This window comes from Cupressus sempervirens, chromosome 3, assembly GCF_028749045.1.
Source record: "Cupressus sempervirens isolate cs-2001-9-10 chromosome 3, ASM2874904v1, whole genome shotgun sequence".
NCBI classification, from domain to species: domain Eukaryota; kingdom Viridiplantae; phylum Streptophyta; class Pinopsida; order Cupressales; family Cupressaceae; genus Cupressus; species Cupressus sempervirens.
In genome coordinates, this window is record NC_143120.1 from 931,168,753 (window position 1) to 931,177,706 (window position 8,954).

The following is an 8,954-nucleotide window of genomic DNA, read 5'->3' on the forward strand; positions in this document are numbered from 1 at the left end:
AAAATACTATTCTTTTGCATATATTATGTTATATTGTGTATATTGGGCTTGGTGTATACTATTTCTCGATGATGCTTGGTGGTTTTGCTGATGCTCGACAATTTGGCTAACCAAATGTTGTTCTTGCAGATTGGATAGGATGATTTAGTGCATGTAATACATGTCGCATGTGATTGTGACATGGATCAAGCATGGGGATGTGTGTGAACCTATTTTGGTCTTGTTTATTTATCCTATGTGTATTTAATGATTAGTATAAGCTAGCTTGTGTCATATTAGGTTTATTGAGTTTCTAGATGCTTCTATTTGCAATAGGTCGACTTGTGGTCGTGCAAGTATTTAAGTAGGGCTTAGGTAAAGTTGTAGCCATTCAATTCAATCAGAGAACTGAAAATATTCAAGTTTAGGAATCTAGAGTTGTGAATTTGTGAATCTTTCTAGTAGTTACGACTTGGGAAACAAGGAGATTGCTTGGTGGCTTGCGAGCACAAGTTCAGATCTTGTTGGAGGTTTCTACTAGATTGTTGTTGTCCCATAGATTTGGACTAGCTAGGGTTTAGGTTGGATCTTAAGGGATCTATTAGAACTATTACTTTCTTTGTATTTGGTCATAACTGGGAAGGCCTTATAGCCTGACACATTGCATGTAATTAATTATTTTATGAATAAAGAGTTGAGTTTGGTATTATATCTTGCATCTTGTGTTGTATTTCCCCTCTGTGGTTAATTGTTCATCAATGTTCTTGCACAATTCACAACTAACATATTTCTTCTCTCAACAATCCCATTTTGTTGTGATGTCCTCAATGCATATAATTGTCTCTTAACGAACATGATAGTCATTAGTCATCATCCTTGAATAGTCATCAACAAACAATATGAAATACTTGTCACCATAGTAATTGTTAATGTACCAATTGGACCATATAGATCAGTATGCACTAATTCCACGATATCATTTGAACCATGTGACTTACTTGAAAAACTAAACTTTGTCATTTTACCAAGCTAACATTGTTTCACATAGCATTCTTAGGTTTTTGTAGATTTGGTAAACCTCTTACTCTTTTATTTCTACTAATTTTCACCATGTTCTCAATGTTTACATGACACAACATTTTATGCCATAACCACACATACTCAAATTTAGAAAATAAGTATGTCTCAATAGTAGGATCAAGATAGAATAAGTTACCTCTTGCTTGTATTCTTGTTCCAATAAAACTAACTTCATCATCAAAGATCTTGACTTTTCTATTATGAAATTCCATCTTGTGACCTGAGTTATTCAACTGTGTAACACTCAAAAGATTATACTTTGGTCCTTGTACCCAATATGCATCATCACATATGATCTTATCATTCAAAATTAGTAATCATTTGCCTTTCATCAAATATGGAGCATCATTACCTAGCTTAAGAGTTCTACCATTGTCAATTTCTTCAAACTTATCAAATTTATTTAGATCACTAGTCATGTGACATGAGCATCTACTATCAATAATCCATGAGTCATTCTTTCTAACATGTGAAATAAGGTAAATTTCACTTTCATATCTTTCTCTATTGGGATCTTTGATTGCAACATATATCATTTCAACTATTTCCTTGTCATCATCAAATCTAGACTCAGTGTGCTCTTCTTTAGCAATGTAACATAAATTCTTCCCTTTGTCTTAATCTTTGTTATTCTCGTACTTGTAGTATTTCTTGTCATTTTTGTCACTCTTACTTTTGTTAGGACATTTAGTAGCAAAGTGACCAACCTCATTGCATTTGAAAAAAATAAAGGGTAGTTTACCTTTGCCTCTTGATAACCTTCTTGCAAGAAATGCTTCAAGTTCATCCAAATCATCCTTAGATCCCAATTCACTTTCTTCTTTACTTTTCTTCTGTTTCTTTGAATTTCTAATGGTTAGTGAGGATTTAAAATTATTTCTAATTGTAACCATACTATTGTCATAATTGCTCAATTCAAATGTAGTCAACCAACCAACTAAACTATCAATGTCAATACATTACCAAACATAGCTCTCACTTCTTGAATAGCATAAACTTTAATAGCATAAATAGGTAAAAGAGTCATGAGAACTTTACTTACAATTTTAGAGTCATTGATAACTCCTCCAAACACTTTGGTTGCACTCACAACTTCTTTGATTTAGTTTATATATAGTACAATATTATCACCTTCTTTCATTCTCATGTCATCATACTTTCCTCTGAGACTTTCAACATTATCTCTCCTCATATTATCATCTCTTTCATGTACAAGTGTCAACTTATCCCACATCTATCTGGCAGTAGTGCAATTATTGATATCATCAAACTTGGCATCATTGAGTGCACAATTAATCTCAATCATCAGGCTATTGTGATTTCACTTTCCATTCATTTGCTCCATAGTTAGAGGATCAACATGGGTAGTGTATTCATGTTCAAACCAATGTTTGACATTGTCTTCAATTTTACCTAGATGCAACTTTATTATGTCCTTTCATGATGAGAAGTTCTTTGTATTCAATCTTGGTACCTCTCTCTTATCTTTGATCTTTAGCTAAAGTTCCCTTAAATTTCTTTCTCCAAGCACTGAGCTCTGATACCAATTGTTAAATATTGAGAGGGGGGTGTGAATCAATTATCCACAATCTCTTTAAATTATTTTAGTACCAAAAACCATTCATAATCATCACACACTTTTACTCAGTGTAACCATTCAACTTCACAATTAATTCATTTAATCACTTTACTCAAAATCATTCATTCACTATTCTATTTTAACAATATCACTTAGTTATTACCGACCATAAATTTAGTTGTTACCGAGTTATAGTAAAATGAAAATAACTTGCAACATAATAAAATTAACACATTTGACATCAATATTTTAACGTGGGAACCCTATGAAGGTAAAAACCACCTGGGATTGATAACCCAAAAAAATGCACTCTTTAAGTGAGCTTTGTTAGGAGCCAACCTTGTTAAAGATTACAAACACATTGTTAATGTGACCTTGTTAGAGGATTTTAACCAAAACCTCATCTAGACCTTATCACTCCTTGATAATTACTAAAGAGTGATCTTCTCTAAAGGACTTACAAACACCACTAATTGATGTTACCATTTAGAAATTATGTGTCTGATCTTTGTCTTCTGATCTTCTTTCTCTATTTTCTTGATTGGTTGACTCTCTCTTTCAACTCTTTCTTCTTCCTTTACCTTTTCTGAGTTCACCTAACTCAACTATCTTCTTTCACCTTCAATAAATTCAATAGTTTTCACTTTGGTTTTCTCTTTAGCATTTGATCAACATCACCAAATTAGAAGCCTAAAACTATCTCATCTCCTCCTGGAATAGTTATTTTTGTGCTTTGAGAATCTTCCATATATTTCCACTTAATCACAATCCTTGATCTCAGATGCCACTTAATCACTTTGATCTTAACAACTATTTAGATGCCACTTAATCATAATCCTTGATCCTAATTGAATTTTCCCAATCGTTGATCTTGAAAGAAACTTTGACTCACACCTTTGAGCATCTCAAACATTCCATATTTCCATCAAAAGTCAGGCATAGATTCCATTTTTTTCAACTTGTTCTTCCAGTTGTTACTCGATGAACATAACATTTCACTTGGGTAATATAGTACTCGGTCAATACTAGACATACTTAGGCAGTACTAAATTTCCCTCATAATTTTTCATTTTCTTGGTGAAAATTACAGTCACTGAGTGAATATAGTCTTCCTTCTTTAACCTTGTCACTCAGTTAAGCTTGCAAAGCTCAATATGTTACAATATTACATTATTATAAAATAATCAAACCATCATTACGTTATCATTATCCAACTCGTTTAGTGATCATTGTATACCATACTTATCAACTCCATCTTCAACATACTTTCTTCAAATCCTCTTCATCAATCAAATCCTCTTCATTAATCATATTTTATATAGTACTCTACTAAATTAGGATAATGTCTAGCCAACTAAGGCTTGACATCAATGACAACATAACAGATGAAATGACTCTTTTACATATATTCACAGCATTACCAATTATATTATTAGTTTGGGCTAACACACCCATGCACCATAGATGGAGAGAGTGGATTGACTAAGTTTGAGAAGTATAGTTAAAACTATCAATGACAATCAAATTAAGGAAACATTTCATTTATTTGTTTCAATCTTTTAACATGTCTAAATAAAGTTGTGTTAAGTTTTTCTACCCAATCAAGGTCTTTGTCAAAGATTTTACTATCATTGGAGTGTAACCATCATATTTGCAAGATGGTTGTTGAATAAGCTATCTAAAATGTCTGAACAAGGGATTAGTATTATGACATAGTATTGGCTGATGTTGGATGATGAATGAAGTTATTGAGATCAAACTAATAAGTTTTTGATTGTGGTGGAAATCTAATAGTTGTGTGTAGACATGGCGGTGGACTACAAATAACGGCAATTGAGGAGTTATGATGAAAGGACCAAAATAGTGGATTCTTGTGATTTGAAAGGTAATGTTTATTATTGATTAATAAGATGATACTGGTTGCTATTGTTTACTTGAAGAATTGATCAAGGAATTGTGTTTGTTACCCAAGGCCTAATAGGCATTAAGGTCTAATATGTAATATAGACCAAAGGTGTAAATGTGTCCTTGAAATAAGTGAATGGGATGAGATTTGTTGACATAATAAGAATATAGTCTTAAAATGTAAGCACTTTATTTGTAACATGTTCTAGTCTCCTTTCTTTGATCTCCTAGGTTCACGAATGCACTTAGGCTCAAATTGCTCCATCTCAAGGTTTTGCTTGAATCTAGTCATTATTTTTTATCCACGAGGCCCTAATATGCATCTTGAGGTTTAGAATCCTTGGGGTTAGGATTGAGGTTATCCATAATGCCTAGGTAAGGGGAAACCTCATCCTTGACCCCTAGGAAGGGACAAGGTTGTCCCTTAACCGATGCATTTTTCCTCAGATCACACAACTATTTCAAGGGTGCTAAGTTGTTTCATGCCTTGTTGAGTTGTTCCTTCTTGGTTTTTTTTTCTGAAATTGATAAAAAAGAAGGATTTCTCTCTTCATTTGGAAATCCATTACATTTATGATAGGTGCAAGCAAATTCATTTCCATTCATAAGCATTCATTTGAGAACAAGAGTCATCCAAGGCATCATTTGTTCAAATAAGCTTACAAGGGGTATTCAAGAGTTCAATCCTTCAAGTGTTCAAGAGAATATCTTCATTCATGGATCTATGATTTAGTATTAGTGGATCTATTTGCATTTTTCAAGACATCATACATCATCATATACATACAAGCATTGATACATCTTTGTGGATGGTGGATCTAAATCTATCCATGGAGGTTTGAAAAGTAAGGTGAATATTATATTTGTCTCTCTTTTTACATGCTTTATCTATTTAAGTTTGATTCCTCAACTAGGGATTTACTGATGCAATCTCCTCCTCCCAAAAAACACTTTTTTTCTTGCTTGCAAGTGCATATCTAAAATTTTTTGGAGCAGCAAACTCAGATCTTGAAACTAGGGTTTCAAGTTATAGGTTAGCTCAAGATTTTTGAATTTTGTGTAGGTTAGGTAAGGAACACCCTCATACCTTACTCAAGTCATTCCTTACCTCTAGGTCTTTCCTGACACCCAAGTCATTCCAATCTAGAGACTCATAGATTCATAGAATATGAAAATATCAATTTGTCAGTCCTAGCTATAAAACATTTTCAAATTCTAATAAATTTTTACAACAAATTTTTAGATCTAATTTGATCTTCTTTTTATGTGGAACCTTATAGAACTTAGAGGTTAATTTTTCCCACTTCCTTTGGTGCAATTTCTCCCCATTTTTTTCTATAAGGATTTGGGGGTAGCTCCCCCATGATGGGATCAAGGGGCAATGCCCCTTGTAGGGTCTTGGACAGAGTGGGGTCAAAGGGAAATGCCTTGTAAGGCCAAAAATGACTTTATTATTACAAAAGCCATTATAAGTTATTTTTCTATTAGAAGACATATTCTAGCCCTTTGTAACTGGCATAAATGTTGTATAAAATGGCTTAGGATTAAGGATTTTACTATGTATGATGACTTCGTAGCTTCTTGCAACAATATTAAGTTGCAAGGGATTGCAGATTATGATCAGGCTAAAATAACTAGATAATAATATTGGACCCATTGTTTGGTGGATATAACTAAGGGATTGGGTAAATTACTTCAAATCTTTGTTTCTTCTATTCACTTATGTGTGCTTTATTCCTTCATGATATTGGTTATATTTGTATGTAATTGTTATTTTTGTCTCTCTAATCCTAAAAGATCCTCCTTATTGTCTTCCAAGGTGAGTTTAATTCTTTATTTTTCATTTCATAACACTTATCTTTATGATTCAAATATTATCCTTTCATGCCTTTTACTATCATACAAGTCAATTCATTATTTGAACCTCAATTAGTCATTATACTTGCACTTAATAATCACTTATTTAAATCAATCTACAACATTGCAATTATAAAGGGGAAATGCACTTCCTCCTTCACAATTGGGAGATCAAGGGGAAGAGACCAAACCACAAAATGGATTTGGCATAAGCCACTAAGGGAAAGGGCTAAAGCACAGGACCTCAACCTATAATTTTGGTGACCTTCCTTCACTTTGATCCCCAGGTGATAAAGGGTGCTCCCCTTAATACCATAACACACAATAGAAATAGAGAAATACCAACAATTTAAGAGAACATGATGAAGGGAGCTCCCCTTAATACCATAAACTCATAATAGAAACATAGAAATAACAAAAAATGTAATAACAAAATATGGATTTCTTATTTGCACCGCAAATGTGGAATTATAGAATTCATAAGTACAATATGCTAACCCACATAGGCACCTTCATTACAACAATTTGTAAGACAAGCTACCAACTATCACCTAGAGCTATCCTAGACAATGTGTGTGCCTTTCTTAAATAGGCAGTTTTCATGCCACTCGGGAAGGTTCTAGATGCTCGAACTTAATACCTAGGTCTGATAGAGCCTAACAATACACATAAAGTTGGCCAAATACATCTTTGACAATTTATTTTAGAAATTTCAGTAGCCCAACTTTCGAAAGCCATAACTCATGAACCATTGCTCTGATTGGGTATTATAACCACTTTTTGGAAATACCAGCTCGTGATCTACAGGCTTGGAACAACACTAGTGCCCTTCCATCTAGTATTCAAACCTCATCTGGGCACTCTAAGACCTTCAACGGTGAGCTTGAAGATTTTTCAACAAATTTTTCCACCAAAAATTTGCAATAACTTCTTTGATACTTATGCTTGAGGAATGAGATTTATATGGTAGGCTTAAAACTCTAAAATGAACCTTCTTATAGAAAATGAGAACATTCTGAGCTCATATGACAAACTTACTAAAAATAGCAAGTTCCTATAAATAGTAACCACCCTATCTACTAATCCTTATTAAAATCAAAAAGACTAAAATACAAATATTTTTGGGGTGATGCAAGATTTCTCTTACACCTAGGATGCTCCTACATCAGACACCCGGGGTAATTTTAGAAGTGACCTTGTCATGTCTCAAGTGTTCAAAGGAAAACCAAGATGATTAACCTCCTCCTTTGCTCACCATGATGAATCCTCAACTAGTCTTGCTTTCCATTTGACTAGATATTCCTAATAAGTTCTGTTTCTGGCACTTTTTCTAACACAACTGTCTAGTATCTCCCCAATCTCCTTTGTAGCCAAACTAGCTGCTGGAATGCTCCACTGTGCTTATGCAACTTCATCTCCATCACCTCCTTCATAATACTCTATCAAATCTAAAATATTAAATACTGGTGAAATATTCAATTTAGTAGACAACCCCACTTCATACGCATTTCTAGAATTATGCCTCTTCACTATCTTGCATGGTCCAAACTTCTTCATCTTCAACTTATTATATGTACCCACTAGAAAATGCTCCTTTCTCAAATGAACCATGAGTTCATCTCCAATATGAAATTCCTTATATCTCCTTTTCACATCTATCTTAGCCTTATACTATGTATTCATCTTTATGATGTGCTTCCCCACCTCCTCATGGATGTTCTTCAAATGTTTAGCAAAATCTTCTACTTCAACACTACTTATCTCTCCTTTATCTAACTGCCTCAATCTAGAAGCATTTTTGGGACTACTCCCATATACAATCTGGAATGGTGATTTACCAATACTCCTATTGACAAAATTATTATATGCAAATTCTACCTATGGTAAAATCATATCCTATCCTTTTTGTGTAACTCCAACCAAGCATCTCAACAAGTTTCCCAAATTATGATTCACAGCTTTTGTCTATCCATCAGTTTGTGGATGATGTGATGAACTAAACTTCAAATTTGTCTTCAACTTCTTCCACAATGTACACCATAAATACCCAACAAATTTGGTATCTCAATCTGAAACTATACTCTTTGGCAAACCATGCAATCTCACCACTTCTCTGAAAAACAACTATGCTACATGAACAACATCAGTAGTCTTCTTGCAAGGAATAAAATGTGTCATCTTCGAAAACCTCTCAACCACCACAAAATATAATCATGTCCATGTTGTGTCCTTAGTAATCCAAGAAAAAAATCCATGATGATATCCTCCCATGGCTTCTCTGGTACAAATAATGGTTGATACAACCTTGTATTCTACTTCACTCCTTTCGCCATCTGACATATTCTGCAACTTTATACAAATTTCATCACATCTTGCTGCAACTATGGCTAGTAATAGTTTTCAATAACCAAAACTATGGTTTTATCTATGCCAAAATGTCCTACCAATCCTCCACTATGCTTCTCCTTGATGAGATTCTCTCTCATTGAACTCTTGGGAATGCACAATTGGCTTCCTTTGAACAACATATTATCCTGGATCAAGAAATCCAACC